Below are 20201 nucleotides of genomic sequence, written 5' to 3'. Positions count from 1 at the left end.
ATAACTGTCCAGTTTTCTTCAAAATGTCAAGGGCATGAAAGAGTAAGGAACACTTCTATATTAAAGGAAAATAAAAGTATATAAACTAAAGGTGATATTTGAATCTGGACTGGGACATGAATTGCAGGAATATACGTGCTGGGAAGATCGTTACTGGGAAGACTGGCAGAACTGGAGTATGGACTTTATATTGCGTACATGTATTATAGTAAGGTTCAATTCCCTAAATTTGATAACTGTACTGTACTTACATAAGAAAATATCCGGTACGGTTCTGGGCGGGGGTCTGGGGAGCGCAGCAGCAATGGCGGGCCACCTCGTGCTCTACAACGGCGCCAAGATGCCCATCCTCGGGCTGGGCACCTGGAAGTCCCCTCCAGGCCAAGTGACCGAGGCTGTGAAGGTGGCCATCGACGTTGGGTACCGCCACATCGACTGTGCCCATGTGTACCACAATGAGAATGAGGTGGGGGTAACCATTCAGGAGAAGCTCAAGGAGCAGGTGGTGAAGCGTGAGGAGCTGTTCATCGTCAGCAAGCTGTGGTGCACGTACCATGAGAAGGGCCTGGTGAAAGGAGCCTGCCTGAAGACGCTCAGCGACCTGAAGCTGGACTACCTGGACCTCTACCTTATTCACTGGCCAACTGGCTTTAAGCCTGGGAAGGAATTTTTCCCATTGGATGAGTCAGGCAACGTGATTCCCAGTGACACCAACATTCTGGACACGTGGGCGGCCATGGAAGAACTGGTGGATGAAGGGCTGGTGAAAGCTATTGGCATCTCCAACTTCAACCATCTCCAGGTGGAGAGGATCTTAAACAAACTGGCTTAAAGTATAAGCCTGCAGTTAACCAGATTGAGTGCCACCCATACCTCACTCAGGAGAAGTTAATCCAGTACTGCCAGTCCAAAGGCATCGTGGTGACCGCCTACAGCCCCCTAGGCTCTCCCGACAGGCCCTGGGCCAAGTCCGAGGACCCTTCCCTCCTGGAGGATCCCAGGATCAAGGCGATCGCAGACAAGCACAATAAAACCACAGCTCAGGTGCTGATCCGGTTCCCCATGCAGAGGAACTTGGTGGTGATCCCCAAGTCTGTGACACCAGAACGCATTGCTGAGAACTTTAAGGTCTTTGACTTTGAACTGAGCAGCGAGGATATGACCACCTTACTCGGCTACAACAGGAACTGGAGGGTCTGTGCCTTGGTGAGCGCTGTCTCCCACAAGGATTACCCCTTCCATGAAGAGTTTTGAAGCTGTGGATGCCTGCTCATCCCTGAGTGACCTATACCTGTGTTTCCTGCCTCATTTTTTTCCTTGCAAATGTAGTATAGCCTGTGTCATTCAGCAGTGGGACAGCAGCTTATAGAGTGGCCAGCGAGAGCGTGTCTGGCTTGATGTTGGATCTCACGAGGCCTGCCCATAGAGTAGAAGTCTCTTCCAGTTTGCTCTGCCCTTCTCTTTGCCCCACTGGGGAAAGTACAACCTGAATACCCTTTCTGACCAAAGAGAAGCAAAATCTGCCAAGTCAAAATGGTGCCACTAACAGCTGAGTTTTGACTGCTTGGAACTGTAATCCTTTCAGCAAGACTTCTCTTTGCCTCAAATAAAAAGTGCTTTTGTGAAAAAAAAAATATATATATCCTTGTTCTTAGGAAATACACACTAAATGTGCACTGGCCAAAAAAAAAAAAAAAAAAAGTGCCCTGGCCATAAGTTGTATACTCTTTTTCCAAATTCTTTAGAGAGAGGAGAGCCAAATATGGTATATTATTAAAAGCTGAGACTATGGATAAAAGGTATGCTGGATTTCTGTGGTTCATTCTTGCATTTTCTTGAAAATTTAAAATTATTTTTAAATAAAAAGTCAAAAGTGTTACATAAGAACTGTATATTCATTCTCTCCAATTTTCACTTTACTGTGAATGCTGCACAATGAAACTTTCATTTCACGATTTCATTTTCCTATTCCCACAATCCACAACCTCTCTTCAGCATTTTGTATAGCAAATGTATTTCTTCAGTTTCCATGATATATCACTGTCCTTTTCTTTTGCTTTGGCAGACACTCAATTTGTTTGCTCTGATGCTCCATATATCAACTTTCTTTGTCCAAATTCTGAAATGTGCCAGAATGAAATATTTTGTGTGGGGTTTTTTTTTTTTTTTTTTTTTTTTTTAGATAGAGTCTCACACTGTCACCAAGGCTGGAGTGCAATAGTGTTATTTCGGCTCACTGCAACCTCTGCCTCCCCAGTTCATGCGATTCTCCTGCCTCAGACTCTGGAGTAGCCGGGATTACAGAGGCACCCCACCACACCTGCTAATTTTTTTGTATTTTTAGTAGAGAAGAGGTTTCACCATGTTGGCTAGAGAGGTCTCGAACTCCTGACCTCGTGATCCACCTGCCTCTGCCCACAAAATGCTGAGATTACAGGCTTGAGCCACCACGCTTGGCCTTTGCTAAATATTTTGGAGTAATTTTATACTTGCCAGTTGAACCTGTATTATCAACATTGCTGCATAAAACAGATGCACATTATAAAGGGGTAGCTGAGAAGAGTTTATTATAGTAAAAATGCCAATTATTAGCAATAATTTGACTACTCACAATGCGCGTATGTGGACAGGGTAACGGAAACTAATAAAAGGTAGGGAGACCTCTAGGCTTGACACCAGAAGAAAGCATTACCATTTCTATTCAGTAGGGGCAAGAGAATGAGTGGTGTTAGAGAAAGCAAGAAACTGTTAATGGAAAGGGTTACTTCTGTTTTTTTGTTTGTTTTTGCTGCTTCTTTTTTTGAGAGAGGGTCTCACTCTGTCACCCAGGCTGGATGCAGTGGCGCAAGCATAGCTCATGGCAGCCTCAACCACCCTGGCTCACACAATCTTCCCTCCTCAACCTCCCAGGTAGCTGAGACTATGGGTACATACCACCATACCTGACTAATTTTTTAATTTTTTGTGGAGACAGAATCTGTCTCTGTCATCCAAGTTGGTTTTGAACTCCTGGCCTCAATTGATCCTCATTCCTAGGCATCCCAAATTGCTGTGATTGCAGGCTTGAACCACCACAGCCAGCCTGTTTTTGACTTTAGGTATAATAATTCAGTACCCTGAGGCCCAAGGGTAACAAAGCAAGGTAATAAATTACTCTCCATTTCTCTGAACAGCGGTGTCTTTCAGTGCCTAGACTCAATCAGAAGCCTGGGAGCAAAAGTAGCTCTCCAGTGCAGCCCATTTAGGTTACTTCTTGTATCATAGAGCTGACTGAAGAGTGCTAAGTAGATTTAGAGAGGCAAACTGATGTCAGCTAGCAGTGTCTTTATGTTGATCAATGTATTTACAATGGTAACTTTTTTTCTTTTTTAACATAGAATTTTGCTCTGTCATGCAGGCTGGAGTGCAGTGGCACAACCTTGGCTCAATCTCATGGGTTCCAGTGATTCTTGTGATTCAGCCTCTTGAGTAACTGGAACTACAGGCATGCACCACCATGTCTGGCTAATTTTTTTGTATTTTTAGTAAAGATGGGTTTTCTCTATGTTGGCCAGGCTCATCTTGAACTCTGGGTCTCAAGTTATCCACCCACCTCAGCCTCCCAAAGTGCTAGGATTATAGGTGTGAGCCATACTGCCTGAGCCACAGGGCTACTTTTTAAAATGGTCTAAAAATAACTCTGTACTCATAAATTAAACAAATTAGATAAAGTAGATCAATCCTGCAAGATTCACAATCTACCCAACTCATACAAAATCATCTATAAATGTTTGAAATTATTAAAGATACTGAATTCATGGTAAATGTCTTCCAAAAAACAAACCTCTTGTTTTCTGTTTGTTTTGAGAGAGTGTGTCCATAATAATTAACTCAGCCACAGGCAGAGCTACACACACTCCAACTTCCCTAAGTGGGGCTGTGCATCTACACAATGGAGAGAACTGAGAAGCAAGCCCAGCACAAAGCATGTGCTCACCACAGATGTCAGTTGAGAATGACACAAGGTAAAGCACAAAATACAGTTGGCACAGTGTCACAAATAATGATTTTCATACCACAAACCACACAATATATGAGGAGCACTAAAAGGGGAGGCAAAAAGCTGCAAGTATTTATGAGAAATTGCACCTTACAGATACTGGAGGAGTGAGGAAGATAATTTTCCCACTTACCTAAAAACCATTTCTATGTATTGAGCTAAATAGTGAAAAAACTAATGCAATCATAAAAATAGGTTTAAAATATCACTACTTGGCCAGGGACGTGGCACATGCCTGTAATCCCAGCACTTTGGGAGGCCGAGGCAGATGGATCACATGAGGCCAGGAGTTAAAGGCAAATCTGGCCAACATAGTGAAACCCCGTCCCTTCTGAAAATACAAAAATTACCTGGGCATTGTGGCAGGACCTGCGGTCCCAGCTACTAGGGAAGCTGAGGCACAAGTATGGCTTGAGCCTGGGAGGCAGAGATTACAGTGAGCTGAGATCAAGCCACTGCATTCCAGCCTGGGTGACAGAGCAAGATTCTGTCAAATAAATTAATTAAATAAATAAAAATAATTTGAAAAATAAAAAATCACAACTCTAATCTCTATGCTATTTTCAATATGTAAACAAAGTGGCACTAAAAGTTGAAAATAAAAGAGTCGATAAATGATTTTAATCAATTATAGGGTAAATAAATTTCTCATTTTAGTATCTCAGAAATAGGTATATATTTTTAAATGGGTGTCCTCTTACCTTGGGACACAATGTAATTTGCAGCATTTCCCACTGTTTATGGTATATGTAATAATGTCTCAGGTGACATTTTCTTTCAGCGATCATAATCCCAGCTTTTTAATTTAATTTTTTCAGAAAAAGTCTCCTGTGTCACCCAGGCTGAAGTGCAGTGTTGAGGTTGCCGATCACCATTCACTGCAGCCTGGACCTTTTGCTCAAGAGATCCTCCCATGTCAGCCTCCCAAGTAGCTGGGATGACAGGCCAGCGTGACCAAATTCGACTAATTTTTTAATTTTTCTGTAGAGGTGGGGGTCTTACTTTGTGCTTAGGGTGGTCTTAAACTCCTAGGCTAAAGGGATTCTCCCACCTCAGCCTCCCAAAGTGCTGGGATTACAGGAGGGAGCTAACCATTCTTAGCTTTTCTGCTAAAATGCTCTGCTGGGGTGAAAATGAGGAGGGTGAAGCAGTGGGCAGCATTTGTTTTAAAAAGGCTCTGCCTGGGCAGTTCCTTCTGGTGAAGTGCTTGTAACTTTTTAGGTGAGAACGATGCCATTTTTTGTTTATTCTCCTGTCTGCAGGACCAGGAGGCAACTGGAGGATCTTCAAATACCAGGGAGAAACCAGCTAGCAGAAGATATAGTATGGTGGTAGGGGAAGATCAAGGCATAGGCCTTGCAGTGGGTGAGAATTGTGACCCCAAATTGGGCCTCCTGACTTGTCAAGGCCCTTCTCTGAGATCCTCTGGACCTGTTCTCTGCCCAGGTTCAACTAGAAAAGGATGGAGTTGGTTGCATGGTACCTTCAGGATATCTTTGGGAGATGATGCGTTGGCGTGGGAATGCTCCTGATAGGGTCTGCAGGTCTCTTGGGGGGATTACACCTTGATGTGTAGATTTTTTGGGAAATGTGAAAGCTTATGGGAAGATGTTTTTCTTCCAGGCAGTGGCAGTTTCTTATTTTCTATTAGAAATAAGCCCCCGCCCCCCCCAACACACTTGTTTGTTTTATTTGTTTGTTTGTTTTTGCTGTTGTTTTGAGACGGAGTGTTGCTGTGTAGCCAGGCTGGAGTGCAGTGGCGCAATCTCTGCTCACTGCAACCTCCACCTGCTGGGTTCAAGCGATTCTCCTGCTTCAGTCTCCCGAGTAACTACAGGCACGCGCCACCAAGCCAAGCTAATTTTTGTTTTTATTTTTGCTTTCGTTTTTTAGTAGAGATGGGATTTCACCGTGTTGGCCAGGATGGTCTCCATCTCTTGACCTCGTGATCCACCCTCCTTGGCCTCCCAAAGTTCTGGGATTACCAACGTGAGCCACCGCGCCTGGCCCATAGCCCCACTCTTGACTGAAAAGTGTGAGAAAGAATTCAAGCGCTTGAAAATTTACCTGCTTTGAGTTTCCTGAAAGACAGAGAAAACGTCAGTGATCCATTTCATAGATCTAGGGTATAAGAAAGTGGATGGCAGTGTGAGATGTTCATTGGGCTTGAAGAGGGAGCAGACGTCTGCCATCAGTCTCTCCTCCTGTGCTGGAGTCTTGCAGTCCATTTTTCTCTCCTACCCTCTTCCAACTCCTATCACTAATACAGGAAAATCTGACAGAGTTAACCGTCAGAATCAACTAGCGGTTCCAACAGCTTGTCATCTCCCAGGAGAGGTACCGGCACCCGCGGGAGAGGCCTGAAGCTCAAGTCAGAAAACGCTGTGCCTTTCAGTCTCCTCGGGAACTTTAGACCGAGGGTTTCCTTTTGAAGGCAAGCAGCTGTGGGCCCCTCCCGTAGGATACTGAGGGCTCTGGACCGGGAGGAGAGCCTGGGAGCCAGGGGTGGCTCGGAAGAGCCCAATCACTTAGGTTGGATGGCTGTTTCTTTTGTAGGAAGCTGTTGGCGATCAGAATGACTTTCACTTTATTCCTGGAACCCACTGGATCCGCTTGGTTCTGGGCGCCTAAACAGCCCCCTCTCCCCCTGCACAACCCACTGGGTGGAATGCAAGAACAATACAAAATTCTTGTCGGTGTGATCCCAGCACTTTGGGAGGTCCAGGCAGGTGAATCGCTTGAGCTCAGGAGTTCGAGAGCAGCCTGGGCAACATAGCGAGACCCCGTCTCTACAAAAAAAAAAAAAAAAAAAAAAAATACCAAAAAATTAGCCGGTGGTGGTGGGACGCACCCGTGGTCTCAGCTACTCTAGAAGCGGAGGCCTGAGGATCGCTGGATCCCAGGAAGTAGAGGCTGCACTAAGCCAAGATGACTACACTGCACCAGCCTGGGAGACGAGGTGGGGGGCGGGGGGTGAAGGGGATAAAGAAAAGAAAAAGACAACAGACTTCACTAAGCTCATGGAGGAAAGAGCGGGTAGAGGCGGCAGCACTTTGGTGGAACCGAGCGCGCAGTTGGCCGGTCGCTGCACGGCTCCTTTCCCACTGCCGGCGGTTTCTCAGCGCCAAGGCCACTCCTTTGTCAGCGTCAGCGGATGCTCTCTGACCGCCACCCTGTTTCCACCAAAAGTTGCTTTTTGCAAGAGCACAGGTGTTTGCTACGGGCAGGTGATCGCTGGGTCCAGCGCCTCTGATTTCACAACTTCGTGGGTGTTGCCCGCCACACCTGGCCCCCCAACATATTCGGTGAACGGAGCCTGCGGTTTTTCCGCCGCACCTTCGCCGGCTGCGTCCCGCGAGGCCGGTAGAATCCTTGGTCGCAAGGTTGGTTTTACCAAGTCTGGCGTTTCTCGGTAAAGTGACCGCTCTGCGCTTTGTGCTGGCCCAGGCGGGTCTCAGCACCGTTAGGTGCTCCCCCTAAAGGCGATTTTCTGTCGTGTGTGGGAAAGCTGCTGTGGGATGACAGTTTTTCAGAAGTTTCTAGTCGAGCCCAACTGGCGGTTTGTGGATCGCAGAACCACTGGTCGCGCGGAGCTCGATGTACTTCAGTGGCAGCGCGTGTTTCTCTGTGATTTCCTACGGCAGTGACCGAAATCGCGGTGTTTCTCTGGCACCACCGCGACGTGGATGACGTTCTTGAGTGGCCGCACGGTTTCCTGCACTGAGTTGCTGGTTTTGATCCGCGCTTTCTCCCGGAGAGCCGATCAGACACTTTTCTGCTTGTGTCAGCTGCTAGTTGTGCTCTGCACAGTTTCCTGGTCTCCGCGCGTCGCTTTCTCCATCCGAGGCCCTCTAGTGCCGGCGTCAGGGTGGCAGCACCCGGCGTTCCCGTTGACTCTTTCGCCAGCGGCGCGGAGCCGGCGGTTTCGCATCACAGCACTCGTTGCGCGGAGTTTCTCGGTGGCCGAACCCCTCTTTTTTTCTCAGCGTCCATGGTTTCTTGGTGACAGCACGGTTGGCTGCGCCAAAACGAATGTTGTCCTTGGCAACCCCGCCGGCTGCCGTCACTCGCGGGCTCCTGGCACCGCCATTTGGCCGAGCGTTGTCTCCTGTTCGCAGCTCTGTGCTTGCGGTTCTCTGTGGCGGCGGCCCTCAGCCGGCAGATCCGAGAGATTCAAAGTCGCAGCTGCCCCGGTTGCGCCGAGCCTGGTGTTCTCGGACCGCGGCGGCGCTGGGCGGGGGGAGCCCGCCGCTCCTCGGAGCGGGTGACAGGGGAGCTGCGGGGCACGGTCTCTTCCCAGCGCCCCCGCCCGGGCTCCGGCTCGGCCTCCAGAACCCGGTCCCGGGGCGGCGCCGCTCGCATCTCGGTCGCAGAACCCGGCGGTTTAGCGCGTCGTTGGCTTCTTGGTCCTAGCAAGTTTCGATTTCGGGGTGCCTGCGATTTGTACCCCCTGTCCAAGTAGGGGAATAGCCACGGTTTGATTTCTCAGCGCAAGCAAGTCTGATTTAAGACAAACACCGGTCTAGCCAAAGGCGAAGTTACTCTGTGACTGGTTTCTCCGCAGCTCCCGGTTTCCTGTAGCCTCGGATTTCTTTTCTCTTTTCTTTTCTTTTCTTTTTTTTTTTTTTTTTGAGAAGGAATTTCGCTCTTGTTACCCAGGCTGGAGTGCAATGGTGCGATCTCGGCTCACCGCAACCTCCGCCCCCTGGGTTCAGGCGATTCTCCTGCCTCAGTCTCCTGAGTAGCTGGGATTACAGGCACGAGACACCATGCCCAGCTAATTTTTTGTAATTTTAGTAGAGACGGAGTTTCACCATGTTGACCAGGATAGCCTCGGATTTCTAATCAGGACAACAGTGGGGTCAGCCCAGCCTCAAGTTTCTTAGTCCTGCCAAGTTCCGGTTTCCTACTAGTAAGCCCTGCTTTAGCTGCAGAAGAGACATTTAACTCCTGTGGAAATCTGGCTACCAGCTATAATATATATTTGCTTTAGTGATGAGCAGTTTAGCAGTGCCTGGGAGCTCTTATACCAAGTTTGGTTTCGCAATATCGAGTCCCGTCTTCGCTGTAATTCTGTGTTTTTTAAAATTCCCATGGGAGTCAGGAAATGGCGGCGAACGAGATTTCTCAGTGTTACAAGCTCCCTTTGACAATAGCATGTCCGAACGCGACTTTTTCTTGTGGACCAAATCGGCATATACCAGCTACTACGATTTCTTACTCGTAGCTAAACACGTTTAACCGTTTTTTTGTTTGTTTGTTTGTTTGTTTGTTTTGTTTTGTTTTGTTTTTGTCGCAGGAAATTATGACAGGAGCAACCTCCAGGGGTTTAGATCTGACAGGGATATTCTAATGATAGGCAGTGCATCGTTTAGCAATATTTGTAATTTCTTCTTGTAGGGTTGGTTCGCTGTAATTTTTGCTTATTTTGGAATTAATTTTGTGTCTTCTGCTCTTACAACGATGTTACCGACGTGTTTGTTTTCACTTTTACTTGCATTTTAGGCTTTCATTATTTTAAAAATTTGATTTTTATTTAAATGTTGTGTTTTTTTTGTTTTGTTTTGTTTTGTTTTTCTATTAATTTTGAGTGCCTCAGCTTCGTGCTCCTTGACTTTCGTTCTCTCAGGGGCGGGAGAGCCCAACTCCGTCTCGGTCTTGCTACTGTGAGGTCCCGGGTTCTGTCTGGCGGCTCCCCTTCCTATGTGGAGCTGGTGGTTTTGTATCAGCAAATTTGCCAGTACGGCCCACTAGGCATTTTCTCAGTTGCTGCACCCAACCTGATTTTTCCCTTTCGCGGGGTCCTTACTTTTTTTGTGCTGTTACTTTCTCATTCCTAGTACCTCTAGTATCTCCTAGAAACTTCTTGAACCCTGTTTGCGGTGCAGAACAGTGATTGCACGGAGCGTCTGTAAGCACCAGTAATTCGGTGGTACGATTAGCCGGCGCTTTTTCTGTCACAACACATTAAAACTGGTTAAAACACATTAAACCGATTAAACACATAAAACAGATTAAATTTAAGATTTAATTATGTGATATCACGTGTTTTAAACCTTTGATGTTTGACAAACTTTCCAAAATCCAATTCTGAATTCAGTTTTTTCCCTCACTAATATTCTTGACATTTCATTCCCTGAAATCCAAAGAGATATATATAGTTTACTTGGTATAATAAAATTACACAAGAAGCATTATCAAATATGAAATGTTGTTTAACCTTCTTTGGATTGTATTTGTATCAAGGTGCTATTAGTATGTGATCCAAAACTGTGAGATTTCTGTGATCCTTAATGTATGTTTCTGTGATTCTTAATATATGTTAGCAGAACTAATTATAATTGTTACATTAAATTGTGGTATGCCATAGATAAATAACCAAACTTCCTTGTCAATTGTTTTTAACCATGGCTGCTCTATGCCTTTTGTCATCCACAATTACTGTTTTACTTTGATCCTTTTATAGGATGGTTTATAATCAGTTATAGATCTCTGAGAACTTTCTTTCTTTCTTTCTTTTAACCAGGTCTTGCTCTGTCACCCAGTCTGCAGTGTGGTGACATGCTCACTGTTCATGTCACCCTCAATCTTCCAGGCTCAAGCAATCCTCCCACTTCAGCCTTCCAAGCATCTGAGACTACAGGTGCACACCACACACCCAGCTAATTTTTAATTTTTTTGTAGAGGTGGAGTCTCCCAATGTTACCCAGGCTGGGCTCAAACTCCTGGGCTCAAGCAAGCCTCCCATTTCAGCCTCCCAAAGTTCTGGGAGTACTGGCATGAGCTACCACTCCCAGCCTTTTAATACACTTATTGTCTGTTCATTAACAAATACTAAGTATCTATATTGTGCTAAACAATGATCAAGGTCCCAGAGATAAGTGATCAACAAGCAGACATGGACTTGTCCATAAAGTGTTTGACATCTTCACGAACTGAAAAATAAGCAGTAAATATGACAACAAATAAGTAAATAAGACAGTGTTTATGTGATAAATGCTATGGAGAAATGTAACGCAAGTTAGTTGAAAAGGCAACTAGAAGGATGCTATATTAGGTGGCGTAGTAAGAATAGAATCATCACAGATACTTCCACTTTGATATGAATAATGCAATGAACAAAAGCAAATTAAAAAAAAAAAAAAGTCTGGGAGAGGCACAGTGGCTCACACCTGTAATCTTAGTGCTTTGGGATACCAAGGTGGGTGGATCACTTGAGGCCAGGAGTTTGAGACCAGTCTGACCAAAAATACAAAAAAATTAGCCAGACATGACAGCATGTGCCTATAATCCTAGCTACTCAGGATGCTGAGGTGGGAGAATCATTTGAACCTAGGTGGCAGAGGTTGCAGTGAGCTGAGATCACACCACTGCACTCAACAGAGTGAGACCCTATCTAAAAGAAAAAAAAAAAATCTGAAGGTGGAGTTACCATCCTGAAAGAACAAAAAGTACAAAGATTCGAAGACTAGAACAACTTTATTATGGGCTAGGCATGGTGGCTTACACCAGTTATCCAAGCATTTTGGGAGGCTAAGGCAGGAGGATCACTTGAGGCCAGAAGTTCAAGGCCAGCCCAGGCAACATAGTGAAACCTCCATCTCTACACACACAAAAAAAGTTTTCAGTTAGTGGGCTGTGGTGGTGTCCACCCACAGTTCCAGCCACTAAGGAGGCTGAGGCAAGGGAATTGCTTGAGCCCAGGAGTTGGAGGCTGAAGTGAGTTGTGATGGCACCACTGCATACTAGCCTGAGCTACAGAGTGAGACCTTGTCTCAAATTTTTTAAAAAGGCTGGGCATGGTGGCTCATGCCTGTAATCCAAGCACTTTGGAGGCCAAGGCATGTGGATCACCTGAGGTCAGGAGTTCAAGACCAGCCTAACCAACATGATAAAGCCCCATCTTTAAAAAAATAAAGTAAAACATTTAAATAAAATTTTCAAAAAGTTTATTACAACCATGGACACAGAGAAAGCAAATAATGCCTTTCAGTAACCCAAGTGGGAGGCTCTCTAGACTGAAAGTTTTCTGCCCAAGATGGCCTACTGGATTCTAGGAAAACATGATACATGATTAACTAAAGATGGAAGTTTTTATTTAGTTTTGATTGAATTGTTTTGTTATAGTGTTTACTGATTTCTGACAGCATCTTCTTTTAGGGATCCAGTTTCCAATGTGGTTCAGAAAATCATTCCCTGACATTCAGTCTAAATCTGTGTCTACACCTTTCTATCAGATTGTAAGTGACCTTTATGCCACAATAAGTCGTTTATGCTTGTACTATTGAGAGTGTTTTGTTTCTTTTCCTAAAAACTACAAAGAAACACAACAGTAACATCACATTTAATATGGTGAGTCTGAATCTTTAGTTTAACCATTGGAATTTAGACTAGTCCTTCTAAAGGTAAAGCTGAATCTCAAGTGTTTACAATGTAGCAATTTATCCAAGGTCATGGGACAAATAATATGTAGATATTTCTTAAAACTACCGGTAGGATGAGGTGAGGGGCTCTCAGCAGATAGCAATTCCCTGCTCTGCTGAAAATGTATGAGATGTGGCCTAACTTTATAGCTGTCATGCTAACTTACAGGCATGTAAAACTGCTAATGCAACTCAACACTAGTGTTCCCTCTCTCCGCTATTTGGTACAAAGGGATCTTTTGTTGTGAGTATTGTGTTATCTCTCCAACAGTGGATATATTCTATCCATTTCTTCCTTCTAAGTGGACTATGGTAAGAAGCAGTTATTCAGAAGGCTTCTCAGAACATGGTTTCATGAAATCAAACAACCATTGGTGTTCAGAGAAGTTTCAAATTTGTAAAATCAGTGTTCATACAGATAGTTGATAATAAAGTCACCTCTAGTCATGATTCATACCAAGCGTGGGCAACTAGAAAGCACAGCATTGAATATGCTCCTCCCTGCCCCACTCCTCTTTCTTCTCATTCCCACTTTCTAACGACAGCAGTCGTGAATAAAGCAATCTCACATGATTGTTCATTTCAGTAATGTTTTTTGGGAGAAGCCAGGCCAATAAAATATACCTCTCTGCTCACCTCATGTGCCTCTGTGTTATTCTCCTGCTATTGTAATCCTCAAAAATTCAGTCTGTATTAAAATTTGTTTCAGAGTTCCTTCAAAAATAGAATTGGGCCGGGCAGGGTAGCTCACACCTGTAATCCCAGCACTTTGGGAGGCCAACGCAGGCAGATCACCTGAGGTCAGAAGTTTGAAACCAGCCTGGCCAATGAGGCAAAACCCCGTCTCTACTAAAAATACAAAAATTAGGGGGAGGCGTTGAAAAACAATACAAAAATTAGCCTGGCATGGTGATGGGAGTAGCTTCCAGCTACTTGGGAGACTGAGGCAGGGAGAACTGATTAAACCTGGGAGGCGGAGGGTGCAGTGAGCCAAGATCGCACCCTCAATCTCGCAACAGAACGAGACTTTGTTCACAAAAAAAAAAAAAAAATTTGAATTGACTCAGGTCAATCTTGAGTCTTGACATGCTGCAAACGAGACATGTTCCCTAGATTTGAAAAATCTTTGACGGAGTGGGACAGCCACATACATAGAAAGGCCTTTTTAAATGTCAACAAGTTTAAGTACATGCCCATTCCATGCATCACTCTAGCACCCCCTCCTCAATTCTTTCATCAGACAGTATCTCCAACCACTGGGAAAATCATAAAAAATATGTTAGCATTCTGAATCCAGTAATATACTTTTAAAATGCATCATAGGCCAGTTGGGGTGGTTCACACCTGCAATCCCAGGACTTTGGGAGGCCAAAGAGGGCTGATTGCCTGATGTCAGGAGTTCAGGACCAGCCTGGCCAATATGGTGAAACCCTGTCTTTACTAAAAACTATGAAAATTAACCGGGCATGGTGGCAGACACCTGTAATCCCAGCTACTTGAGAGACTGACACAGGAGAACTGCTTGAACCCAGGAGGGGGAGGTTGCAGTGAGCTGAGATCACACCACTGCACTCCAGCCTGGGCGACAAGAGTGAAACTCCCCTGTAATCCCAGGACTTTGGTAGGCCAAGGCGGGCAGATCACGGGGTCAAGAGATCGGGACCATCCTGGCCAACATGGTGAAACCCCATCTCTACTAAAAATACAAAAGTTACCTAGGCATGGTTGCATGCACCTGTAGTCCCAGCTACTCGGGAGGGTGAGGCAGAAGAATCGCTTGAACCCAGGAGGCAGAAGCTACAGTAAGCCAAGATCTCACCACTGCACTCTAGCCTGGTGACCGTGAGACTCCGTCTCAAAAAAGAGTGAAACTTCATCTCAAAATAAAAGTAAATATGCATCATAAAGCAATATAAACTAATGCAGTTTATCAGGAACTCAACCTTAATGTAGCATTTGAAAATCAATCTCTGTTATTTTCCACATTAACAGCAGAAAAAGATATATGATAATCTCAGAAGACACAAAAAAAGTTTTGAAAATTCAACCTTGCTTCATGAGTAATACAAAAATCATCTTAGCAAATTAGAAAAAGTGAATTACCTTAATTTGATAAAGCATATATATGAGATGTACACCAAACATTTCACCTAAGCATGAAATATTGAAATATTGAAAGCTGCCAATTTCTTAATGAAATTAGAAAATTGGACCCATTCTCTCACCCCCTGACCCACCCTATTACTACCTGATCTAATAAAAACCCAATGACTTTCAATAGTGACTTCTGAAATGATGAAACTTTCACCCTAATCCTAATTAGCAAAGTAATAAGTTAATCCCCACATGATCAGATTTTGGAATCCTACTTCCTGTATAAGACAAAATGCTATGAAAACCCACAGTCAGTGATGGACTGAGCCATTTGTTCTTTTCCTCGACTAGCTACATGGCTGTGCCTGGTCAGGCCTTGGAAAGCTGAGGCTATGGAGTTCCATCCATCAACCCTGGAAGAGCTGTCTTGGATGCAGACAGGTCCAGAGCTCCACATTCCATGACACCTGAACCGAGAGGAAGCCTGGGCCTAGACACTGGATAACTTCCTTGTGCTGAGCTGCCACTCCCGCCAATGCCATCAACTCTACCGGAGCTCGGGGCTGCACATCACCACCACCAGGCACAGAGCCCTTCCTGGAGATGAGAGAGGCCAAAAACGCTCTCAAGACTCCCATGTCCAAGAGTCAATGACCAAAACCACAAACAGGCTCCAGTCACCTCAAGAAGACGCAGATGCTACCTACAGTGGGGTCCAAAGTGGCCTGAAGCAGCCTGGAGATGCCAGCACCTTGGAGGTGGAAAGACGCATGCCCAAGACACCCTCTGCAGTGCAGGCCACCCCCGGAAGCTGCTGAAAACCCACAATTCCATCAAGAAGGAACCCGAAAATGTAGAGGAACCCCAGCCTTTCTACAGGCTTGCAGCACACACCGATTGGACGCTGCCCTGGAAGGAGCCCGAGGTACCCCAGTGGGGGCCCTCAGGCCATCTCTGCAGACTTTTGCCCTGGAACTGTGCCCCAGAGGCATAAGAGCCTTGGGGTCTCTGCTGTGGAGAACATTTCTTAATTTGTTCTTCCTCTCCTGAACGTCCTAAACATTTTTCATTTAGAAAAACTATCTGCATGTAATGAACAATATGCAATGTGCTAAGGAACTCTTCTTTTAGATCTACTCAAAATTGCTATCCTGCTTCCATTGAAACTGTGCACATTGATTAAAGCCTTTCCCTTATTCTCCACCCATGGAATTGATTTGAGCTGGTATATCAACATTGGTATAAATGGGCCTGAAGCAGACAGAAAGGGGCAGGGACCCCACCCAGAGGCTTTGTTTTGTTTTGTTTTGTTTTGTGAACTGGGGTCTCTCTGTGTCACCCTACTAGGGTACAGGGCAGTGATCATTTAGTCTAAATTCTAGGAGGCCTTTGAGGAGCTGTGGATACTAACTGGGTGGGAGGGGACAGCTGGGTGGATCACATGCTAGAGTTGCTTCAAAACTAAACTGACTCTGGCCCTCCAGATGAAGGCAGGGAACAGATATTAACAGTGTTCTTTAAATCAGATATCCCCAACTTGTTTGGCACCACAGACTTGTTGCATAGCAGACAATTTTTCCATGGATGGTGGGTTGGGAGAAAGGGATGGTTTTGTGTCGAGGTCCGGCAGGTCTGCCGGGGGACTACTGACCTGCAGGAGTCCCTAAGACTGCCAACATAGATGTCTCATTCAACCTGAGGGAGAGAGTGCGCGGAAGTGAAAGAAAATAGAAAAGCGGAGTCTGGAGGGCTGGCTTAGGCTATGTCCAAGCAGCAATTTTATTTTTGCAATATGTTTCCTTATATACTTTTCTGAAGTCAAGTTGTTTACACCAGATCAACGTACTTAAGTTACAGTAAGCAAGTTACGCCCACTAAGTAAGTTAATCCCGTTAAGTAGGTTACTCCCAATAAGTAGGTTACTTTCAGTAATTAGGTTACGCCCAATGGATCAATGTAAGTAAATTACAGTCACGCCCAGTAAGCTATGGTAAGTAAATTACAGTTACACCCAGCAAGTTGCGGTAAGTAAGTTACCAAGTGTAAATACTTAAGTTAATATTTTACAATGAAGGTAACAAGGGTCCAAAATGGACACAAGCAATAAACCATAAGAAGCCGAAAGTGGACACATTGCCTCCCAAGTCCTCATATCCATAAAGTAATGTCTGTTAATTATTTAGAATAACATAGTCCCTCTCTCGGTTCGTGCTTTCCCTCAGCTCGACTCCCCCAACCAGGGATCTGTGTCTGGGTTCAAGCTCACCGTATGGCGAGGCCCATTTCCCAGGGGCCTCACACGGGAGCGATCCCCACAGATTCCCTCAGTTTGGGGATTAAGGTGTTCTGCCTCAGACCCTGAGGCATCAGATTCTCAGGAGAAGTGAGGAAGTTCACAATAGAGTTGGCGCTCCTATGAGAAGCTAAGGTCCTGTCAGATGAGCGGAGCTCAAGCTGTAGTGCTCGCTTGCCTGCCAGTCACCTCCTGTTGTGCTGCAGGGTTACTAACAGGCCATGGACCACTACTTGTTCACTGCCTGTGGGGTTGGGGATCCCTGCTTTAAGTGGTTTAAAGGTTAAATTGTCATAACAGGTGGAAGAGGGTTTGGGATGTCCCTAAAGTGAGGCCGATGGCACCCACATAATATGAGTCTGACTGGGGTGCTCTTTATGTGGTGGGGCAGGTGTAACCTCTTTGCCTCATTTTCCCCTCCGCTGCCCAGACATCTGGCAGACTGCCTACACCATCAAGACCTGGACTTCAGAGCAGTCTTTCAGCACCCATGGGAAACTGTTACAGCAGCTGCAATGCACAAATACCCAAGCCCTATGAACCTGAGCCTGGTGTGGGTTGATGTGCTGGACAGACATACAGATTCTCCCTTGGAGGGTGGCACAAACACAGACTTCTTTGCACAGAGAGACCCCACAGTCTCTTACTAATGTAGTTAGAACCAAAACATATGTGCTAGAACATCTCTGTAGTTAATCCTGGAGAGAAAACAGGATTAAATCTACTAATGAAACTTAAATCTACTAATAGTTCACTTACAAATTTAGTTTCAGTAGATGAGAGACTTAAATACAAACCACATCCTTAGGACTTGAAGAGGAAAAAACTCTTGACTCAAGAAGTCATAAGCGCTGAAGGGAGGCAGCCTAGCAGTTACCCTGAAGGACTGACAGCAAAAACGATATCTTCAAATGCTAAAAAAGGCTGAGAAGCACTGGAATGGATAATATGTAAATTATATGTTAAGACTGATGAATTGACAGCTTCCACAAGAGGAAGCATAAAAACTTTGATGGTGGCCTTGGAAGCAGCATTTGTAGAGAATTGATAGTGAACGTGTGTAGGCAACATCAAGTACCCCACATCTCTCCAAGCTAGGCATATATTTATTTTAAAAATGTAAATATGTTTTAAGTAGAATTTTTTTAAGATATTATATCAAAACAGAGAGGTATGGGTGTCTAAATAAGAGGGATCACCTAAAATTAATGTGGTTTAAAATGACTGTCCAATTTTGAAGATTCCAGCATTTCTGTGAGCAGGGGAAATGATTTCTTCACATAAACAATTTTTGCAATGTTTTGAACTACTCTGTTAAAAGACAAATACAACCATATTGATATGTTTAGAAAATTACAACTCTAAGCTCCTTGCTGTTGCCAAAGAAGTAAACTAAATAAAATGACGCAATGAATTGAAAATAAAACAATTGAACCTGATTTTAATCAATTTCAAGATAAATCTTTTGCCATTTTTATGTCTCTGAAATAAATCTAAATTTTAATATTGGTCTCTTGGGAGTGAGACATAGTTTAGTTAGCAGATTTTTCATATTACACATGTCAAGTAATGACACATCTTACAATGACTGGCTTCTCAGACTGAAGAAATTATAATTCTAGACAAATGATGTGCCAAAGAAGGCCAGTGTAGCTCTAGTACTACATTGGTTTAGCCTCTCTTCACATTAGTCAGCATGGTGAAATAATCCAATTAGATTGTTTGAAAGGAAAAAACAAGACAAACCAACACAAAACATGTGTCTGATTGTTACAGAACCAACAGGTTTGGATGCCTGCTGTGCAGTAACATAAATATACACCAAAACACTGAAACAGCAGGGCTTGCAGCAGAGAAGGAGTTTAGTGATAGCAGAGCAGCCAAATGAGGAGCTAGGAAGGACTCTCCATTCCTAGCTCCATTTTCCTGAGACCTTCTGGTCTGGAGTTTTTAAGGAGATTGTGAAGGATAAGAGACTGAAAAATTGAGGTCACTGATTGGGGCAAAGGGGATGAAATCATCAGAATGTAGAAACTGCATTATTTGGTGAGTCAGCTTCTCATGGAGTCTTTCAGACTAGCTGGCATCAGTAGTCTTATTAGTAGTCAGGACATAAAATATCTCAAATGAAAACCTCAACATTTTACAATGTTCAAGATGTTCTCTATAGAGCAGTTAAGGGAAATTATAATCTTATGACAGGGCCTGCATAATTATTCTCTTAATTTGGGGCAATAAGCACTAAAGAACTATGAGCAAGAAGGTCAGAGAGCAAGGTGACCTAATCATTAATACTGAATGTGCTGCAAGCTCGGTTTATTTTTATTCTTCTCCTGATTTCCCTGATTAACTTTATAAAGTTTATAGGAATGGTTTCACAACTGTCATTTCCATTAGAAAATTAATTAAAAGGAAAAATGTTACAGTTGGTAGAGAAATTCTCCCATAGGTCCATAAGGGGATGCTATATATGATATTTGTAACTCAATGGCAATATGAGTGACCACTGTGGGGCAGGAGAGAGGTAAAAAGTGGCCAAGGCTCACTGGAGATTAATATATCAGAGTTGGAAGCAGCAGATGAAATATGCATAAAGGGCCAGGTGAGGTGGCTCACGCCTATAATCCCAGCACTTTGGGAGGCCAAGGTGGGTGGATCACGAGGTCAAGAGATCGAGACCATCCTGGTCAACATGGTGAAACCCCGTCTCTACTAAAAATACAAAAAATTTAGCTGGGCATGATGGCACACACCTGTAGTCCCAGCTACTCAGGAGGCTGAGGCGGGAGAATTGCTTGAACCCAGGAGGCGGAGGTTGTGGTGAGCCAAGATCGCGCCATAGCACTCCAGCCTGGGTAACAAGAGCAAAACTCCATCTCAAAAAAAAAAAAAAAGAAATATGCATAGAGATCTTAGAAACTGTACCTATTAAAAACTTTCATGAGTGGAAAATACTGGATAATATAAGGTATATGTCCGACCTACCCTCTGTGGGAATACTGAGCTCGTTAGTAAAAAACCGGACCGCAGGCTAGAGGAAATTCCTTAAGTTCAGGCTTTATTGAGAGGAAAGAGCCTCCGGGCGGGCCAGCCTGGACGAAAAGGAAAATGGCAGCGCCGCTCAGTGGGGCAGGGTTGTTTTATAGGGGGCTGAAGGGCTGGGGGTGGGGAAGCCAAAAGCCGAGGTGGTGGGCAACTGTTGGTCAGTTTGAACTGCTGGGAGGGAAGCTGGGCGGCGGGAGGGCTAGGGCCGGTATGTAAAGTGAGAGATAAGGGAGCCTCTTTGTGGGGGAGGGAAAGAGAGAGAGAGAGAGAGCTTTCGCGGTAGGGGCAGAGTTTTCCAAACAGTATA

General features: G+C 44.7%; 3 pseudogenes across 1 annotated transcript in view; 2 read left to right on the top strand and 1 right to left on the bottom strand.

Moving 5' to 3' along the window:
- Positions 1–18275, top strand: part of LOC100403755 (uncharacterized) — a 28778-nt pseudogene extending 10503 nt beyond the window's left edge. The window contains exon 2 of the transcript XR_013532423.1: positions 14908–18275. The product of XR_013532423.1 is annotated as an uncharacterized LOC100403755 (transcript). The remainder of the gene's footprint in view (positions 1–14907) is intronic.
- LOC100396851 (aldo-keto reductase family 1 member B1 pseudogene) lies at positions 266–1634 on the top strand (annotated as a pseudogene).
- LOC100403022 (uncharacterized) lies at positions 4595–8423 on the bottom strand (annotated as a pseudogene).
- Positions 18276–20201: the final 1926 nt, after the last annotated feature.

This window comes from Callithrix jacchus, chromosome 2 (assembly GCF_049354715.1).
Source record: "Callithrix jacchus isolate 240 chromosome 2, calJac240_pri, whole genome shotgun sequence".
NCBI classification, from domain to species: domain Eukaryota; kingdom Metazoa; phylum Chordata; class Mammalia; order Primates; family Cebidae; genus Callithrix; species Callithrix jacchus.
The sequence above is the reverse complement of the archived record's forward strand: the minus strand, read 5'-3'. Positions and strand labels throughout refer to the sequence as shown.